Raw genomic sequence first — 22,066 nt, forward strand, 5'->3', positions numbered from 1 at the left:
GTATCACAAATGTTTGGAGACGGGTGTGTGTGTGTGTGTGTGTGTGTGTGTGTGTGTGTGTGTGTGTGTGTGTGTTCAAAAATACATCCACATCCTCAAAGTACAAGTCACTCTGTGTCTTCCAAAAACTGAAAGAATCTCTCTCATCCTCAGAGTCAGCTCTTCCAGATTTTTATTTTCTCTTTCTACTGGCTCTCTAGTTCATGAGTGAATATTTAGTTGTATGACTCTCTAAATGATGCCCAAGTCTTCTTCAACTACAGATTCTTTCCAAAATGTACTACGTTCTTTTATTAATTCCTCAGCCCAAGTCACAAAATATTTCTTTTATTTAATGGGTTAACATGACAAAAATTCCCATCTCCAAAAAATATAATATGTAAAGCTACCAGCCATGAAATGAAATTTCAACAAAATGCTTTTTAAATCGCTTTTAACAATTAAGAGAATATGGGACATTTGTGGCCAAAAGAAATCAGTGTTAGGGACACCTCACACTAAAGTGTTTTTTTTTAATATATTTATTTTAACATTCATTTCTTAAAATTCTGAGTTCCAAATTCTCTGTCTTCCTCAAGGTCTTTACCAACCCATGGAGAAGGCAAGCAACATGATATAATTTATACATGTGAAGTCACAAAATATTTCCATATTAACTGTACTACAAAAAATAAACAAAAATTAAGTAAATGAAAAAAGTATGCTTCAGTCTGCACTGAGAGTTCATCAGTTCTCTGGATGTGGAGAGTATTTTTCATTGTGAATCCTTCGGAACTGTATTAGATCACTGTATAAATTAGGGTAACTAAGTCTTTCACAGTTGATCATTGTTACAATATACCTCACACTAATTATTATTTACACTATCTTAATTTAGAATACGAGAGGAAGTCGAAGAAAATACTTTTCTCACTTAAATGAAAGATTCGAACACTGCTCAAGAGAACTACATGCTGAATCACAAGTTTACCTTCCAGTAACACAAAAATTTTCTCCTAAAGATCTTGTAGCACTGAATAAATCCCAATCACCCTTAGATTTTGTAACTAAGTTTCTTTTCTGTCATGTTCTACTAAAATTACTTTTACAATTCCCCTCAGTAACACACTGCCAGTCCTTGTCCCTTGCCCTTCAAAATTAAGTCCCTCTGGTCTCTACAACTTATCAAATCACAATTTTTTAAGCTAGAAAGTCCTTTAGAAATCATCTAGTCCAGTTCCCTTGCTTTACAGAGGAGGAAACTGAGACCTAATGAGGTTAAGCCACTTACTAATGGTCATACTGGGAGCAGCAGAGCCCAAATCCAAACAGAAATTCAGTGTTCTTTCTACTATGCCAAACCACTGCTTTACCTCTCCTCCTAAAAACTAATGTGACTGGCTTCAATGAGAAAGACACTTCCAGAAATAAGGTGAGTGTTGGGCTGCTGGACCCTGCCTTGGAGTGTTGTATCCAAGTAGAGGTGCCACGGTTTAAGGACCCTGAAAAGCTGGACAGTGTCCGGAGGAAAACAACCAAGATGGTGAAGACCCTGGTGATGCCATGACCTATGAGGACTCAATGAAAGAACTAGTAATGTCCTCTTTAGAGAACAGAAGAAAGGGCGGCATAATAGCAGTGTTCAAGTATTTAAATTCAGGCTTAATATCAGGAAAAACCTTTATAATAATTAGGGCTGTCCAAAGGTGGAAACTGGGTCCCCTTCACTGAAAGTCCCATCCAACTCTAAATTCTATAATTATGGGAAACCCTTTCCCCCAAATCCCAGCAGCAGCATCTTCTTCCACTGAGGATTTTTAAGTAATTCACAGTCAAACCTCCAGAGTCCTAGATCTCATGTTTCCATCATTTCCATTTCTAGGGTGCTTTTATTTCCACAGCAGTATGGTGGAAGATGATGGATTTTGAAGTCAGTGGACCTAGTTTTAAATCTCAGCTTTGTCCCCTTATGACCTACCACCTGATTCTCTGGGCCTCAGTTGCATAATCTGTAAAACTAGCAGTTTGGAATGAATGCTCCCTGAGGTCCCTTCCAGCTCCATATATCTACGATCCTGTGAAAATGTGTATATCCCATAAAGCAACTTTAACTATCATTTTCTATAATTGAAAAAAAAACAATTATGACAATTTCTCAACTCCAACAACAATCACAAGAGTTAAAGGGAGTGTGGGGCCGAGGAGTGGGGGAGGTTAGGGCTGAATTGCAAGGTGACTATCACCATCCATAACACTGTTTTCCTAAAGATGACTAGCCTGTGGGAAACACTTTCGGGTTTAAAACACAGAGAAGGGTGGAGGAGAACTTGAAAGAAGTGCCCAGTGCCCCACGAAGCAGCAAACTGTGCCTCCAGCACAGGAACGTGAGTCAGGCCACTCTGGTTATGCTATTTTTAGGCTTTCCTTTGCCCTTCAAAATTAAGTCCCTCTGGTCTCTACAACTTATCAAATCACAATTTTTTGAGGAGATGGAAGGGAGAGGTGAGGAGATGAGGGAGGGGAGGAGAAAGGAGCGAGCCAGGGAAGAAAGAGAAAGAGGGTAAGGTGGAGAGAAAGAGAAAGAAGGGGAGAGGGAGGGAGAGAAAGAGAAAGAAGAAAGGAGAGGGAAGGAAGGAGAATGGGAAGGAGGGGAGGTAAGGAAGGGGAGAAAAAGAGAAAGAGAGGGAGGGGAGAGAAAGAGAAGAAGAGATGGAAAGAGGGGAGGGAAGAGGATGAGGAGGGAAGAGGAGAGGGAAGGAAGGAGAAGGAAGGAGGGGAGGTAAGGAAGGGGAGAGAAAGAGGAGAGAGAAGGGAGAGAAAGAGGAGAAGAGAAGGAAGAAGAAGAAGAGATGGAAAGAGGGAGGGAAGAGGAGAGGGAAGGGGAAGGGAGAGGGAGGGAGAGAGAAAAATGAAGAAGAGGGAGGGAGAGGGAAGGAAAAGAGAGGAAAGGTGGGGAGAGAGATAGAAAATGGGGAGAGAGAAAAAGAAAGGAGAGAGGGGGAGAGAAGGAAGAAGAGATAGGAAAAGAGAGGGAAAGAGGGGAAGGAAGGAGGGGAGAGGAGAAAAAAGAGAAAAGGAGAGGGAAGGAGGTAGGGAGAGGGAAGATGGGGAGAGAGATAGAAAATGGGGAAAGGAAGAAAGGAGAGAAGGAAGAGGAAATAAGAACTGAGAAGGAAGGAGGGGGAGGGAAGAAGGGGAAAGGAGAAAAGAGAAAGAAAAGGAGAGGAAAGGAAGGAAGGAGAGGATGGAGGAGAGGGAGGGAAGAGGGAAAGAAACGAAGAAGAGGGAGGGAGAGAGAAGGAAAGGAGAGAGGGGAGAGAAGGAAGAAGAGGAAGTAGGAAAAGAGAGGGAAGGAGGGGAGAGGAGAAAAAAAGAAAGAAAAGAAGGAAGGGCGAGAAAGAGTGGGGGAGGGGCGGGAGGCGGGGGACGGAGGGGGCGGGGCCGCGGGCTCGGGGAGCGGCGGCCCGTCCCACGCGCCTGCGGCTCAGTCGCCGGGAAGGACGGCCACGCGGCCCCTGTTCTCAGGAGAGGGAAGGGACCCGGGGGACGGGCGTCGGTGACTCACCCACAGGCCGGTACCCCAGGAACACCGCGCTCCGACAGTCGGACTGCGGCATCTTCTCGGGCCCCCTCGGCGGCCGCAGGACCCAGGCGGCGGCGGGGGCCGCCATGCAGCGGGGCTCCTCTCAGGGCCGCCTCGCTCCCCGCACTGGCCCAGCTCCTCCACGCCCCCGGCAGCGGCTGCTGGAGCCCGAGCCGGAGCCGGAACCCAGCGCGAGCCGCCTCGGCCGCCGTCGCCGCCCACGTGACCTGCGCGTCAGGGCGCCTGGGCCGCGTCAGGCGCCTCCGCCGGGCTCCGAGCCCGCGAGGGAGGCGCCGTCGGTTGCGGCCGCGTGCCCTCTCTCACTGTGGACAAAACACGCTCCGCCTTTTCCTTCTGTCCCTCAGCTTAGACAGCCCTTCCCACTTTTCCTCCCCCACTTCTCAGTTCCTCAGCAAGAACGAGGGGGGTCCCTTTGACTCTCCGCCAGCCCTGCCCCCATCCTTACTGGTCCCGTTTCAGCCGTCTGTGGACTACCCTAGGAAGCAAGCATTGGTTAAAAATGGTTCAGAGAAAGCTGACACGATGGGATTTGTTTCTTCTCATGTCTTAGGGAGTGGAATGGACCTAGGTCCTGAAGTTGGTCAGCTGAAAAGGCCTGATCTGGCCCTATCCTGCCTTTAAGTTCCAAGCACTGTGCCAAGTCTGGGGATACACAGAAGCAAGCCTCCCTTTTTTTTTTCTTGGTTTCAGTCGGATCCCACTCTTTGTGACCCCATTTGGGGTTTTCTTGGCAAAGATACTGCAGTGGTTTGCTATTTCCTTCTCCAGGTCATTTTACAGATAAGGACACTAAGGCAAACAGGGTTAAGTGACTTGCCCAGGCTCACACTGTTGTACCGAGAAATCAGCGAGTGAGACCCAGACGTGATTTAAGATGTGGACTTTATTAGTGCGCTGCTGCAAGGGGTATGCACATCGAAATCAAGCAGCCCCCATCAGGGGTCAAGCTAGGGTTTATATGGAAAAGAGCATGGGAAAGAAATGCCAGGAACACTGATGAGGTAATCCAAAGGTGCAGGTGTCTTTGGGGGCTATGGATGGGAAGGTACAGGGAGTATACCGGACAGGGAGGGGGATGGATCTTTGAAGTCTGGCAAGAGGAAGAGTTCTTGGGCTGGTCAAGGACACCCCTCTCCCTCTGTCTTGACATGAGAATGCTCTGCAACAAAGGAAAGCTTTCTCACAACTAAGGAATTGGGAGGCTTCCAGAGACATGATCTGAGGGCTGGGGCCTGAGCAGCCCAGCTCTGTGTAGCTGTACCAGGGAGAGAGATAAGGGTCATGCTGAGGCCCATGCATGAATAACTGCTAGGCACAGTGTCCTTGGGCTGAGGCGCGGTTGTTAGAGACAGTGTTTCTGAGACTAGGGAGAAATTGGGGCACAAGTACAAGCACAAGCACCCGAGCACCCCATCATTACAGGTCAGAGATCGCACAAACCAGACCAGGTGTCCTGGTCTCTGGTATAAACATAATTATCTAAAGCAATTATATTGCAAGCTTTCTTATCCATTTGCACTGGAGGTATGGGCTGTGCTGAGCTATGTAAGAGTACATTTCACTATTGTTTAGATTTAGGTGGAAAGAGGTCTGGGGCAAGATTAAGCACCAACTTTTGCTTTCCATGGCCCTACTACCTAAATGGCAAAATAATGTTCTGCATTACAACACAACTACAAGTGTCTGAAGCTGGCTTGGAACTCAGTTCTTCCTGACTCCAAGGCCAGCGCTTAGTAGCCGCTGCATCACAGTGACACCTTATCACCTCCAGGATCCAGGATATAAAGTCCTTTGGCGTTCAAACCCTTGTATACTGTAATATAATATACCCTTATCACCACCACCTCTACATCCTTTACAATCTTTTTATTCCATACATCCCATCCACTTAATCTTTGATCTGGTGACACTAACCTTGATGTTCTTCCATCTCGCAACTCTGGCCATTGTCACTGGCTTTGTCCCATTCCAAAATGCTCCTCCTCCTCATCTCTTCCTCTTGGCATCCTTCCTGCTAGCTAAAATCCTACCAATCCAGCTAAAAACTTTCTATAGGAAGCTTTTCCCAATCCCCCTCTATTTAGTGCCTTCCCTCTGCGGATTATTTCCGATTTATTCTGTATATACGTTGTTTTCGTGCTGCTTCCCTTATTTGACAGAGAGCTCCTTGAAAGCAGGGGTTGTCTTTTGCTTTTCTTTGAAGCTCCAGGGCCTGGCACATAGTAGGCATTTAATAAATGTTCATTGACTGACTAAACTAAAGGAGCATACTTCTAATGGGAAAAGACTACACATAAAGGAAAGCTAGAAGGCTAGAAGGGGAGGTGACTGGCAAAGAGAAAGAGGAAAATCTTTTCCTTCCCCCTCCCACCAAGTCATCCCTTACAACAAATGGGGGTGGGGGACAGTTGATAACTCATACATTGTCAGCTTTCTTTCAAATATATTTTATTTTAAAATATTTTTATTTAAAATATTTTATTGCTATCTTGTTTTTATATTGCCTAAATTTCTTCCAGTAACTCTCACCTCTCCTCTCCAGAGCCATACCATATAACAAATATTACTTTTAAAGAAAAAAAATTTTTTTTAATCAGCAAAATCAATCAATACATCAAAGAAGCCTGGAAATGTGGTAGTCTTTTTTTTTTTAATGGTCTACTGTGTTTTTCTGCTAAGATGTTCATTCCCCTAGCTTTCATTGTAGTACCTTAAGGAACTCAACACAGGAAAGAAATAAATCCACACTGTCAGTGATGAGTTGTATGTCTTTTGTTTTGTTTTTAAGGTGAACAGCCTGAGGATGCCATTTAGGGTTTGTTTTTACACTGACTTCTCTTTTCAACACCAAATTGTTTCACAACACATATATTGCACGTTTGTATATTCTATTTGCTTTTCTGCATGTTGGCCCCATGTATTTTTTTTTGCACTTTGTCTAATATTTTCCTTATCACATGCTAATTAATTCACCCCTTACATTTGCAATTTGATCCCTGGTGATATCAGCCCTTCGTAAGTAAAAATAGCACCACCAATGGACATGCTAAATCCAATGAGCTTTTCTTACTTCTCATCCTTCTGGACCTCTTTTTTGACACAGCTGAACCACCTCTTCCTTCTACATACTCTCTCCTTCCCTGGTTTGGGATTATCCAGGTCTCGTTCTCTATGCATGAGTGTACCCTAGAGTTGTCTTTCAGGCCTCTTCTGTCTGTACTCTCTGAGAGTTCATGGGTTCAATTATTATTTCTATGTATCACTCCCAAACCCAATCCAATCCTCATTGGTCTCCTGTACTCTCATCCTGCATATCCAACTGTCTACTGGACATTTCCAAATGGATGTCCCCTGCTTATTTCAAAATCAGCATGCCCAAAACAAAACTAAATATCTTTCTTCCAAAACACCTCTTTCTAACTTTCCTACATCTGTCAAAGACACCACCCACCATTTCTCCAGACAAGATCACAACCTCAGTATCATCCTCAGCTCCTCCTTATCCCATATCCAGGCAGTTACCAAGTCCTGTCAATTCTACCTGCACAGAATCTCTCAGGTTTCCCACCACACAAAGCACCACCCTTCTTCACTTCTCAACCTGGACTTCAATCAGCTTCTTATTGGTTTCTTTCTCCTCTCCAGTCCATTCTTCATAGAGTCTCCAAGTAATATTCCTAAAGTTCAGATCTGACCATATCTGTCTCCTGCTCAAAGAGGATGACTGGAATTATAATTATTTTATTATTATAAGTTTCTCCCCAAGTGGAAATCTGCCGTACCAGTAGAGATGTAAAATTGGTCCATAATGTATGGTTCTTAAAGAGTTGTTTGGAGCATCAAGAATTTTAGTGACTTGCCCAGGCCTACACAGTGTGTGTCAGAAGCAGGGCTCAAATCTTGGTCTCCCTAAGGCCAGACCTCTATCCACTAGAGACCTCAAATAAATTTTATGTACTCCCTCCCAAAGCATGCAATATAATTCTCAGTAGTGATGTGGGTAGCTCTTAATCATAAAAAAAAAAAGATACCATTGTGCTATAAGAAATGACGAGGGAAGTGGTTTCAAAAGAAACATGGCAAGTCCTATGTGAACTGATGAAAAGTGAAGTGAGAGCCAGGAGATGATTGTGTACGGTGACAGCAATGTTGTAATAATGACCAACTGTGAAAGACTCGGCTACTCTGATCAATACGGTGATCCAAGACAATTCCAAAAGACTCATGATAAAAAAAATGCTGTCCACGTCCAGAGAGAGAACTCATGAACCCTGAGTGCAAACTCAAGCATAGTTTTCTAGCTTGCTTTTTAAAAAAAATAATATGGCTGATGTGGAAATGTTTTGCATGATTTCACATGTATAATTGACATAATATTTTCCTTCTTAGTGGGTGGGGGAGGGAAGTGAGAAAGGGATAAAATCTGGAACTCAAAATTTAAAAAGAAAAGAATGACAGATGTAAATAAATAATGTTTTTTAAAAAATTTAAAAGGAAAAGAAAATTGCTTACCATCAAAGAAACCTCTTTTGCAATATAAAAACAGTCAATAGTAAATTCAATATTTTAAGTCCTATGATTTTATCTATATGTTCCCTCTAATGATGCAAATTGGAACATCTCCATATCTTGCAAATAACTGCACGTTACCCTAGTTAAAATATCCCATAGCCAACTTTCTGGTGATTGACCAGACTCAGACCTAGTCTATTATAGGGTCTTTCCAACTTAGTAGGACTTAGTAGGGTTTATACTCCACAGGGTCACTTCAATGCCATGATGGAACATCTGGGCAAGACCTTAGTCTTAATTCCTGACTTTTTAATAATATTAAAAAAACGAAGCAAGCATTATTGTCCTATTTTTGTGTGCTGCTAGCTTGATAGGGAAAGAATAAAAGCTTTAGAGTAGGAATAAGGGGCAGCTAGGTGTCAAAGTGGATAGAGCACCTCCTTGGAGTCAGGAGGACCTGAGTTCAAATGTGACCTCAGAGCAAACACTTGACACTTATTAGCTGTGTGACCCCGGGCAAATCACTTAACCCCAATTGCCTAAAAAAAATAAATAAATGAAATAGAGTAGGAATAAAACTAGTAACCACTAAAGAAATTTTACAAAATTCCTTTTTTTTGTCTTTTCAATCTTTACTAAGGACTTTTTAAAGGACCAATTCAACAAACATATAAGTGCTTCCTGTGTGTAAGGTATGGGGTTAGATGCTGGGAAGCAAAAACCAAAAAAAAGCTAAGATTACACATCCTTTTAAGTATCCCAAACAAGTGGCTTTTTTTGTAGTCAATAGGTGTGACCAATATCATTTCCCTCCAGGTCCTCAGGTGCGGCCCTAGTTTGGATTCAGTCAAAGGGCCGAACTTGGGGACCTAGAGGTCCATGTGGCCTCAAGGCCACAGGTTCCCACTCCTGACCTAGACTAATCAGAACAGGAGGGAACCTGGGCAGCCCTAATCCTGACTTTGGCATTGAGTGTGTGACAGTGAGCAAATCACTTCACCTCTTGACTCTTTCTACAATATACTTTCTAAGAGCTCTTGCTTTAATATTCTATGTTTTTGTGATTTGATATAACAATGATCCTTTTTGGACTCAAAACATAAGATGTTAGAACTAGAAGGACCCTCAAAGGCTATCTAATCCAACCTTTCATTTTGCAGATGAGGAAACTGAGATTTAAAGAGGTTAAGGACTTAAAGTCATAGGGGTTGTATAGACACGGGAGCTAAAGCTCTAGAGATCCAAGTTAGGTATTTGGGGGGAAAAAATCTGTTATCATCTGGCAACTCATTCTACCTAGGAAGAAGAACGCTAAAGAGAAGACTGAAACTGCCATTTTATTATCACAGAATCTTTAAGTTAGACTATAATTCAGAGTTCATCCCATACCTGGAAAAGAAACCCCTCCATAGCCTACTGGATATTAAACTCTGTTCTGCTTGAAGCCTTATTATTAGCAACCACAACAATAATAGATTTCTACTCTTTTACTTCACTGTGACCCTAGGTTCTCTAAGTCTATGTATACCAGTAGAAACTAAGTTCTGCTAGGTTATACCAAACTGGAAAAGTTTCAAGTATGAGTCCAGTGACAGAATGTCATCTGAGGCCTTGCCTACCTAAGTTCAGCAAGGCTGACCACCAGGTGTTGAATTTTTTGGGTTAGCTTTACTAATGCCCTGGAGATTCCTACCCACCCCCTTTCCACACACCCTCCTCCCCAGCACTGTCATCTGACCTAGTGATATAACTCCTGAGGCTTGCACCTGCCTATTTGCTTCAGGACTTCAGGGCTTCACCCACCCTGCTTTTTAATGTGTTGTCTCCCTCATTTAAAGGCAGGGCTCCTTGGGAGGAAGGACTATCTAGCTTTTTCTATTTGTGTCCCCAGTTTTTTCCCACAGTCTACCACTGTGCTGGCACAAAGTAAGTATGTAGATGCTTTTCATTCATCCATCATAGCTTTAGAGCTAGCAAGGACTTTGGACATCATTGAATCCAACCCCCTCATTTTATAGATAAGAAAAGTGAGGTTCAGAAAAATTAAATGACTTGCCCAGTATCGTTCTTCAGGGGTAGAAATACCCATATAAATGAAACCACATGGAATGACATTTGTACAGCAATTTAAGGTTTACAGATTACTTTCTCCATAACAGTTTTGTACAAGTACTTTCATTTTCATCATAGCTAAAAAATATCATCAGCTTAATTTACCTGAAGAATCAACTTCAGTCAATTCCATCAAAGACCAAACAAATGCAGGCAAGTAGATAGAAGTAAGACAAAGGTGCTTAGGAATTTAAATGATTTTGGAGTTAATGTATAGCTTTGTTATTTTATCTTATTTTTATATCACCTTCATTTCCAAATATGTATCTTCCCCTTCCCCACCCAGTAACCTGTCCCTTCTAACAGGTTAAAAAGGAAAGAGAAGCAGCAGGAGAATAAGGAGGAGGAGGAGGAGAAGGAGGAGAAGGGAAGGGGAAGGGGATGGGGAAGGGGGGGTAAAGGGAAGAGGAAGAACAGTTCAACAAAGCCAATCATATCTGACTGCGTATATAATATTCAACACCCATAGTCCTCCACTTTAGCAAAGAGAGGAGAAAGGTGCATTATCTAAAATTTTCTCCACTGACAAACTTTATCAGAATTATATGATATATAGGTTGAACAAACCAAAGCTCTCAGTTTTTGAGAACTTTTCAGCTAGGATAAGATCAGGCATAAATCAAACAAACTTCATCTCACCTCTAATTATTTAGATATTGGTTGTAAGGGACTAACAGCCGTCTTACAAGTACAGAAAGATTTAGTGATATCTTGAAAAATGTCACTTTAAATTTCCATCCTCCACTAAAGAACTGTACCTTCCCAAAATAGCTGTAGGCCCCTCTTCCCCCCACCCTTAAGCTCCAAAATATTTCACCATTCAGTCTCTGATTTCTCTGAAGACTTGTGCAAAATGAGTCCAGGGTTCCTTTTCTGAGTGGGAAATTAAGACCTATGAAGAAGAAGAGCTCTCTCAGATATTAGCAAAGCAATCCGAGGAGTTAGTCATCATCTTGGGCAATGGGTCATTCAGGAGCACAAAGTTTAAAACAAACATTCCCTTTACTAAAAACATATTCCAGTTCCCTTTGGCAGAAGCAGTTCTCAAGTAATTAAATACAAGTTCAGAGATCAAAAACAAATAAAAGCCAGTGTCAAGAAGGTTAAAAATTACTAAGCAAGGAGGTTCTCTGAGGTCTCAAGGGTTCCTTGTCAAAGTCCTAAAAACCATTTTTATATTTCTCTTGCCTAAAAGTCCCCCTCTAAATCCCAGAGCAATCCACCTAGGAGCAAAGTTAACCTGAACTGCTCCAAATCTTCACAATTTCACTGCTTTAAACAGACTTGGATTGTGTCACAACATTTTCTGTGAAATAGAAAAAAAGCAAAAAAAAGTTCTTTCTCTCAAGGAGCTCACAGTCTATTGGTGGAGACAATATACAAACAACTATGTACAAACAAAATACAAAAAAGGATAAATTGGAAATATTCAACAGAGGAAAAGCACTGGTATTAAGGGAGTCCTAGAAATACTTCTTACTATTCTCTTATCCATCCCTATCCCTTCTTTGAGCCTCTTCATTTCCCCAAACTAACTAAACACTCCCTTTTTGTATCCATGGGGATTGGCCCAGTTGTAAAGAGCAGACTGGAAAAATTCCTATAATGTCTTGCCATAAGCAGAGTTTTCCAGAAGACAATCAATTATAGTTTCTTTCCATTTGATTTTGGAGTCTCAGGCACCTTCCAAATTCAGTAAGTGACCTAGGCCTTGACTGTGATAAGAGTACCTTCTGTTAAATGACTAAATTTTGACTTAATAGCTAAACTAGAAGATATTCCAATTTTGACACTTCCCAAAAGCAATATGAAATCAAGAAAGAAAAAACAAAAACAAAACAAAACAAAACAAAAAAGCAGGAGTGTTATAACAAAAATCTCTTTACTCCTCTCCCCCTTTTGCAGTTTTTTAGGCTAATTTTTTCTTTAAAAAATTAACCAGATCAACTCAATGCCTATCCTTGTTGAATATCCTTCTCCTACTACAGCTAAGTAGTTAACTGTTGAATAATCTACAAATGTCTCATTTTGTTTCATATGAACCCAAACTTCCAGAGTTAAGCTTAACTGAGACCCAGCCTCAAATAAGGGGCAACAGATTTCAAATGACAAAGAAGTAAGGAGATATGCCTAAACTTAGAACCATGATCCAGGTAAGCTCTGAATTTTACAAGTTAAACTTTGATTTTTTTAAAGGGAAATTTACAGAGAATTTTTATTTAGGGTGAAAAATTGTGTAAAGCAAATAATCACACAAACACACGCATACCTTTTGGGTTTTGAAATCCAAAATGTTTATAAAATTTCACAACATTTCAGATTAGGAACGTAAGAGATAATCTCATTTAACAGTTTCATTTTATTTAATATAAATGTCACTCCATTGTGACTTCTCCACAATGTCTCTACCCCTACTTTCTCTTATAGCAGAAGAGTATAGTTACACAAAATGAAGCAACAATTGGCCAAGTCTAACAACATATGCCTTATTCTGTATCTATAATCTACCTCTTTGCTCAGAGAGGAAGGTATGTTTCTCCTTCAGTTCTTTGGAGTCATGACTGATTATTGCATTAATCAGAGTTCATATGCCTTTCAATATTCTTTCCCTTTATACTGTTGTAAAACCATTTTGCAAATGAGGAAACTAAGGCTCAAATCAATCAACAAGCACTTATTAAGCCCAAGATTATACAAAGGCAGAGTTATATGGTTCAAATGCATTCATTATGCTACAGAAGCACAACTGTAAACTGATGAGGTATTAAGCAAACAGGTTATAATCCACCAAATAGACCATGTAGTTCTAATCCACATGGCATTGATGGGCCACAAACTCTCCAAATTCTTTCTACTTCACAGCTAGAGTCAACATGTTTTGTCTTGGGGGAGTGGGGAGAAAGGAGGGTAGCCATATAAAATGTCTCTGTCACAGCTTTTCACTTATTATTATTCACTTATTCTCAGCTTTGTTGCAATTTTAGTGTGAACTAGCAAAGGGTTAAGGTGTTAGTAGTCTTCAGTTGACACTCACAAATTATTTTCTGTATATACCAGGTACCAGAACAGCTAGGCAGTGCAATAGATAGAGCACCAGGCCTGGAGTCAGGAAGACCTGAGTTCAAATCCAGCCTCAGACACTTACTGGCAGTATGATCCTGGGCTGGTCACTTAACCCAGTTTGTCTGTTTCCTCATCTGTAAAATGAGCTGGAGAAGAAAATGGCAAACCACTCTAGTATCTCTGCCAAGAAAAACCCAAAAGGGGTCACAAAGAGTTGGACGTGACTGAACAATAACCAGGCAGCAAGATATATGTCCAAGCAGGCAGAGAAAGGTCATTTGACATTTAGATATGACATACACTCATTTTCACTCCTTTGAAAAATTGCATATATATATATATTTACATCTATCTCACTTTCACTAATATCATAGCACTATTTAGGTTCAATGTTGGAGTTCAATATATGATTCTTGCCTCTATAAACTACCACCTTCTCTATCAACAGATGAGATTTGGAGTTGGAATCAAAATATTTAATTGGAATAGAATACCAAAGTAAATAAAGAAAAATCATACATTGAAGGCATTCTCAGCCTCCCAAATATAAATGGTGGTAATGTGCCACACAGACTCACATGTTGGTAAGGAGAACTACTCCCAGGAAAAACTCTTGCTCCAAGGTAGATGAAGGTGCCATCTGCCTTGTACTGTGACTGGAAACTCTGACAGTTGTCTAGGGGCTCCAGGGCTTCTTGGCTCTTCCACACAACTGCTCCAGAGGAGGCTAGGCAGTCCATTCATTGCCTACCTGCCCATACTTTGGTGCTCTCCACTTCTCTGCAGTTCATCTGTGACAGCTGTAGCTGTTTAGAGGAAGACTTTGATATTCAAGACTATATGCCTGGGACTGGACATTACCTATCTTCAGCTCTTTCTTTAGTTAGGTCACATAGCCAATGCCTAAGCATAGTCTAAGCACAAAAGGGTTATTAAATTAATTAACAAAACAAAAAAAAACATTAAGTGCTTACTATGTGCACTGTGTATATAAATATTCTATGGTAAGACCTAGCTAACCAGCAACTCTCCTCAAAGGAAAATCACTGGATAAAGTTCTTAGCAAGTTCTGAGTAAATAAAGCCCTTTCACCTCTTCCTATGTACTCTGCATATGGTCTGCACCTCAGACTAAATCTTTCAGAGACTGAGAATAAATACGCACACTTTTCATAGGTCCCTTCAGCTCCATTTATGCTTCCAGCTAGCTAGGCCTGAATCCAGCAAATTGACTTCTGTCTCAGATTTGCTCTAGTTTAGGCGTATCAAAACTTCAGCCAACTTAATCAGGCCCAGCTAGCTGAAAGCATAACTGGAGTTGAAAGGACTTGGCAAGAAAAAAAAAGATAAAAAAGAAAGAAAAAGAAAAATGTGTCTGTTTTTTCTCAGTCTCTGAAAGATTCAGTCTGAGGTACAGACCAAATGCAGGATACATAGGAAAGGTAAAAGGGATTTTCTCAGAACAAGATAAAATTCTTATCTTGTCTAATATAAAAAATAAGGCTTCTGTGTGAGAAACTTAGTTGCTAAAAAATTTTTTTTAATTTAAAAACTTAAAAAATTAGTATAATTAAAAGACACATTGCAAAATAAACCAGTAACATTACATAGCATAGAGTTGGATAACTTCCTCCCAGCTCAGTCCTGCTTTCACCCAGCCTTCTTATCTTAATTTTATGCTTAGTCTCAGGTAAAATAGCTTTAACTTAAAAACTCATCCCTATTAGCCTGCTTTCCATTACAGAAAATATTCTCTTCTTTACAGAGCCCTAGTACAAGATGTGTTTGTTTTTACAATTCTCTCTCTTCCCTCAAGACTCTCAGCCAGGTTTTCCCAAGGTTTTCTCTGTTCTTATGCTCCTTTAAATAGAGACATCATTGAGTATTTACTTGCTCCTGATATAAAATACTTTGGATAGTTGGTTTCTGACTCCTTCCTACAAATCACAGCCAAAGAATTCCCTTCTGCCCCTCTGACTGCCCTCGACTTGAAAGGAAAAGGAAGGTTAGGGGGCTGGTATTAATTCCTTCCTCTCCTTTAAGTTTTTTTTAAATGTTTTTAATATACTTCCATAATTCCCCCATTTTGTGCATCTTATATGGTTTGGTTTTTTTTAGGCATTTGGGGTTAAGTGACTTGCCCAGAGTCACACAGCTAGTAAGTGTCAAGTGTTTGGTCTGAGGCTGCATTTGAACTCAGATCCTCCTGACTTCAGGGCCAGTGCTCTATCCACTTCACCACCTAGCTGCCCCTCCTTTAAGTTTTTAAATAAGCAAAACTGGCTAACTGAATTCACTGAGCAATTATTAAGTTCCTACTATGTGCCAAAGATGCTACTAAGTGTTGGGGAACATACAAACAGATCACACATGTAGCAACGTGAAAGAAAATGTTAATTTGTTTCAATATTGTCTCACACCTAGGAATCCTTGTGGCTGTTGGATACTCCATAGTTACTCTATGTGTCAGAACGAGCTGGAGTTGGAGCCAGCTCAAGAGATCTGGGTTGGAATCCTACTTCTGATACTGTGTGACCAACATGAGTCAATCTCTAGGAGCCTATTTCCTCATCTGTAAAATGGAGAGAATAATATCTGAATTACCTGCCTCACAAGGCTACTCTGAGCATTAAATAAGATGAATGTTAAAACCCACCAACATGTCAGCTACTCTTATTACAATTCATCATTTCCTAAAGAATCTTTTGATAAAGAATATAATCACCCTCCAATTTATATTTGATGTAATTCTGGATATTTCTATGATGAGTTACCTTAAAGCAAGAAACACTTGTTCAATCAGAGAGTAGAACCTGCTATAGAAAAGGTAAATATATTCCTATTCCTTTAAACCAATATTTTGTACCTCTGGTTTTCCTTACTGTTGCCCACAACCAGATAGTACACTGAACAGAAAGGCGTGAAATAAGACATGAAGCGGGACCAGGCGGAGCAGAAAACTGACTCAGATGTTTAGAGAAAATCCATCCTAACTTCAAAGAGCCCTCCCGTGAAACATCTACGGAGGATGTGATAACATACATTTCCTCCTTATCAGAGTTCCTAGATAGAGTTGTAAATTCCAAGGCTTTTTCCTGGCTCCTGTATAGAGGAGTGAACATGTAAATTTAAGGTTCAAAGAGTGAGAAGGAATGTCTCAGGAACCTCCTAACAGGGAGAGATTGGAGAGCCGTGCCTCTTAATTATTGAGCCCTTTTGGGTAAAAACCTGGGCAAAGGTCAAACTCTGTCCTGGATCTTAAACCCATATCAGACTCTTAAGATCGGCCCTCTACACCTTACACTTTTCTTACTAATAATTTCTACACTAGAATCCAATATACTTTAGTTACTATTCTTCACCCTAAAAAGTGTCCTTTAATGGCAATTGTAGAAAACCCTGGACCAGGACTCAGGATACCTGGGTTCTAGTCTCTGCCTTACCATCAGTGTTTCCTTCTGCAAATTACTTCATCTCTCTATGCCTCAGCTTCCTCATTTGTAAAGTGAAAAGGTTGGACTAGATGACCTCCAAATTCCCTTCCAGCTCTAATATTTTGTGGTTCTAAGTTATCAAGCATTTACTTTTCTTTTGAGGTACACTGTTGCCTTCTGATGAATAAACAAGCATTTTGTTTTTGTTTCAGAATTAGTTTTGTTTTGGCTACCTTTTCCTATTTTGTTATATCCAAATCCTTAATAGTTTTGAAGTAAGTTGCACTCCAGATGTTGCATCCACTATTGTCTTGGTAAAACAGCTAAGCATTGAATCTAGGCTAGATGTTTAAACAGCACTTACTGTTTCCAAGACCTTTGCCAAGATCTCTTCAAGACATGCAGGGTTAGTTGGTTCTTTCAGATTCAAACTGCCTAATTCCTTCCAATTTCTCCAAACTATCTCTTTCCTCCAATGAGCAATGGCACACTATTCCATTCTTTAACAACAACAACAACAACAAACCAACTAATGTCTTTGATTCTGGAGTTTAAATTGCCTGATTTATAATTCAGACTTAGAATAAGCTATTAGTATTCTTTTTTGGGGTCAAATACAAGAGTGGATATTAGTTTATTCCTTTTCATAGAGTAACAGCCTCTTCTGATGGGAAAACAAGTTTTAGCATTATCTTCATTACACTTGACTTATAGTCCAGCTGCAGTCTATAAAGGTGTTCCTGTGTAAAAAATATCCGATTTTAGAGACATGACTTGATTTGCAGTATACGTCATAGACTCACAGAGTTGGGAGTGGTCTCCGAGTTCACCATCTTATCTAACTCCTTGATTTTACAAATAAAGAAATTCGATGCTAAGACAAGAAAATAACTTACTCAAGATCCCACAGCTCATAAGCGGCAGAGGTGAAACTCTAACCCAGATCTACTAAGTCCCCAAGCCCAGAGAATTTTTTTTTTGTGAGATAGTCAGGGTTAAGTGGCTTACCCAGGGTCACATAGCTAGTATCAAGTGTCTGAGGCCAGATTTGAACTCAGGTCCTCCTGACTCCAGGGCCAGTGTTCTATCCACTGTACTATCTAGCTGCCCCATACAAAGAATGAAACAATCTCAACTCTCAAGGAGTTTATACTTTATTATTATTATTATTATTATTATTATTATTATTATTATTATTAGCTTTTTTTGGTGAGGCAATTGGAGTTAAGTGACTTGCCCAGGGTCACACAGCTAACGAGTGTTATGTGTCTGAGGCCAAATTTGAACTCAGGTCTTCCTGACTCCAGGGCCGGTGCTCTATCTACTGTACCATCTACCTGCCCCCAGCCCAGTGTTTTTTGACCGAATCTTGCTAATACAAATCTACCTAATGCCTGGGTTGGTGCTGTTCTAGTCTCAGAGTGGTGAGTTGTATGTTAAGCTATAATGGCCTCCTCAAGTAGCCTTGAACCATATTCCTTCATTGCTCTCTTCATTGTTATCTCTTATGCAAGATGATGAAAAATGTAGCGTCCAGGGTTACAGACTGTTAGAGGATAACTAAATCTGAAGTCTGGCTGTGCCTCATTGACTCCTGGACACAGCTGTGAAAGATGTAAATTACATACAGTTTATACCAGGGAAAGACTCAAATACATCTATCTTCTTACCAGCTTTGCCTTCCAGTCAGTGTTTTATGTTTCCAGATGTCTCTATACCAGAATCTGCTTTGCTACCTGACATACTGTTCTTCTGTGTCTCCACAGAGTAATTGTCTCTGCTCACCTGTTGGATGCACCTCCACTTTGTATGCCGGTTTCTCTAATTCCTCCCCTCATTCCCCTTTTCCACTTCTGGGGTTATAATCAAAATAATACCACCATCCCCTACTGGAAAAAATGTGTCAATCTACACCCCTGTGGTTCCATTTACCCTCCCTATACATTTCCAAACCACAATACAGCTTCCTGGCCACTAATCCCTTTTATGTGTTACATTTCCGCCTCAGAATGTAAATTATGTTTTATATTTTTATTCTAAGCGTAGTGATTGGCACATAGTAGGCACTTAATAAATGTTTCATTCATTCATTCATTCATTCATTCAATTACTCAATCAATCAACAAATATTTACTGAATATCTATTTTGGGCCGATATTATGTTAGGCACTTTTTAAAAAAAAATTTTATTTTTAGTTCCAAATTCTCCCAGTCCCTGAAGCCCCTCCCCTACCCATTGAGAAGGCAAGAAATAAGATACCTATTTTACATGTGAAGTCATGCAAAATAAATTTCCACTTTGGCTGTATTGGGGGGGGGAAGAAAAATAAAGAAAGTGAGAAAAATATGCTTCATTCTGCATTCAGAGTTCATCAATTCTCTCTCTATAGGTGGATGGCATTTTTCATCATGAGTCCTTTGGAATTATGTTGGATTATAGTATTGATCAGAGTAGCTAAGTCTTTCACAGTTGATTATTGTTATAATATTGATATTACCGTGTACAACATTCTCCTAATTCTGCTTACTTCACTTTGCATCAATACGTCTTCTGATCTTTTTTTTTCTGATACTATCCCTTTCATCATTACTTTTGGTGTAATAGTATTCTGTCATAATCATATGCCACAACTTGTTCGACCATTCCCCAATTGAGCATCCCTTCAGTTTCCCATTCTTTTACTACCACATAAATAGCTGCTATAAATATTTTCATACCCGTGGTCTTTTTCCTTTTTCTTTGATCTCTTTGGGATATGGACCTAGCAATGGCATTGCTAGATGAAAAGGTATGTACAGTTTTGTAGTCCTTTGGGCATAGTTCCAAATTGTTCTCCAGAATGGCTGGATCAGCTTAAAGCTTCACACAGTACATTAGTGCCTCTATTTTCCTACATCCCCTCTAGCATTTATGATTTTCCTTTTTTGTCATGTTAGTAAATCTGATGGGTGTAAAGTGGTACCTCAGAGTCATTTTAATTTTTATTTCTCAAATTATTAGTGATTTAGAACATTTTTCATATGATGATTGATTTATTTTTCTGAAAACTTCCTGTTTATATCATTTGTTGTTGTTGTTGTTGTTGTTGTTGTTGTTGTTGTTGTTGTTGTTGTTGTTGTTGAGTCTTGTCCAACTTTTTGTGACCCCATCTGGGGTTTTCGTGGCAGAGATACTGGGATGGTTTGCCATCTCCTTCTCCAGATCGTTTTGCAGAGGAGAAACTGAGGCAAACAGGGTTAAGTAACTTGCCCAAGTTTACACAACTATTAAGTGTCTGAAGCCAGATTTGAACTTGGGAAAATGAGTCCTCCTAACTCCAGGCAGAGCACTCCATTTACTGCACCACCTAGCTGCCCTCTCATATATTTTGACCATTTATCAGCTGGGGAATGGGTCTTAGTTTTGTAAATTTGGCTCAGATCCCTGTATATTTGTGAAATGAGAACTTTAGCAGAGAAATGCTAAAAACACCCCACCACCACCACCAGTTTCCTGCTTTCCTTCTAATTTTGACTGCATTGGTTTTGTTTGTGCAAGAACTTTTTCATTTAATATAATCAAAAATTATTATGCACTTTGATATACACAAAATAAGCATGCCATAAGATATCCAGTTTTAAGGAATTTTCAATCTAGTTGGGTAGTGAAGAGTTAGAGAGATGAAATTATTAGAGAACCAAATACGTATTAGTATAATGGATATTATTACAATATATATTATTAATGTAGTAATAGAAGTAGTAAGATGTAGTGAATAGAGACCTAAACTTGGAGTCTGGAAAACTTGGATTCAAATCCAGCCTCTTACACTAAATAGCTATGTGACCCTGATCAAGTGACTTAATCTCTGTATGCCTCAGGAAACACTCTAGGATTTATCTACCAAGTCACAGAAGCAAGGTTATGATCTAAACCTAGGTGTTCTGACTCCAAAATCCACTGTTGTAATAGAAAATAAGCTGTAATTTTGGAAATCTAACAAAATGTTTGTAACATAATGTATGACTTGAAGAATATGTAGGATTTCATATATTTAAAAAAGAGACTTGAAGAGTAATAAAAACTATAAAAATAATGAAAACATCTAATAAACTGTAACAAAACTGGGATATTATCATAGACTGAAATACTGACCACAATTGCCAAAACAAAACGTTGGTTTTTAAAAACTTAAAGAGAGTGTTTTGAATGGAAATTGCCAAACTAAATACTCATAGTATCCAAGCAATATGTAACAATAAGTTCTTAAAATGTAGAAGATTTAGCAGAAGAAATCCAAATCACGTGGGAACAGAATAACGTATGTATCATCCCTTCATCCTGTATGCTACTGGAATTGTACTGAAGAGTGCCTTACATACTAAAATTTTTATATAGTTATTTTATCTGCCAATGTAATAGAATACTAAATATAAGAGAATAAATAGCAAGATAGCCACAAGGTACTGACCTGCTTTGGTAGAGGAGATTTCATTAGCAAGGAGCTTCTCAAGCAATTCCAATCTCTATTCCTTACACAATACATTAAGATTTTATGTACAACATCTCATTTAATCTCTATAATAACCCTGTGAGGTAAGTACTATAGGTCCTTTTATTCCCATTTTACATATATAAGAACATATTACTATGCCTCTAGCACACACAGAAAGGCAAAAGTGTGCTGTGATTTTTAAAGCAATAGTCTAGGTTTCTTAGGCAGTCATATCCCTATAGTTGATAATAATAATTTATCAGGACACCACAGCCCACAACAATACCTTGTAAGAATACCCAGCTTTCTTTGCACTAGACAATGGTACAATTAAATAAATTCTGAACTAGCTAAAGTGATCTGCCTAAAATGCAAGTCTGGTCATGTCACTCCGCTACTCAGTAAACTCCAGTGCCTCTTTTTACTTCCAGTATCAAACATAAAATCTATTTGGCTTTTAAAGCCCTTCACAGCCTAGGATTTCCTACCTTTCTAATCCTCTTACACGTTATTCTCTTAAATATAGTCCAATAACTTAGGTCAAGAGGACCTAAGTTCAAATATGACCTCAGTTACTTACTAACTGTGTGACACTGGGCAAGTCACTTACCCCTAATTTGCCTCAGTTCCTCATCTGTAAAAATGAGCTGGAGAAGGAAATGGCAAACTGCTCTAGTATCTTTGCCAGTAACACTGGCCTTCTTATTGTTCTTTGCATGTGACACTCCATCCACCTTCTCTGTGCCTGGATGTCCATTCACTGGTTATCCCTTATGCCTGGAATGCCTTCCTTCTTGGCCTCAACCTCCTGATTTCCCTGGCATCCTTCAAAACTCAATTCAAGTCCTGTCTTTACAACTCTTTCCCACTAAAAGTACCTTGCCTTTG

The 22,066-nt window shown here is 39.9% G+C and overlaps 1 protein-coding gene across 2 annotated transcripts in view; it reads right to left on the minus strand.

Annotated features, from left to right (window-relative positions):
• GALNT11 (polypeptide N-acetylgalactosaminyltransferase 11) overlaps positions 1–3,633 on the minus strand; it is a 76,935-nt gene extending 73,302 nt beyond the window's left edge. For both annotated transcript variants that reach the window (XM_021009611.2, XM_021009606.2), the window contains exon 1: positions 3,545–3,633. The gene's annotated coding sequence lies outside the window, so the exon portion shown is untranslated. The remainder of the gene's footprint in view (positions 1–3,544) is intronic.
• Between the last annotated feature and the right edge of the window lie 18,433 nt (positions 3,634–22,066).

The sequence above is a fragment of the Phascolarctos cinereus genome, unplaced genomic scaffold (genome assembly GCF_003287225.1).
Source record: "Phascolarctos cinereus isolate Bilbo 61053 unplaced genomic scaffold, phaCin_HiC Scaffold_1;HRSCAF=81, whole genome shotgun sequence".
NCBI lineage: Eukaryota > Metazoa > Chordata > Mammalia > Diprotodontia > Phascolarctidae > Phascolarctos > Phascolarctos cinereus.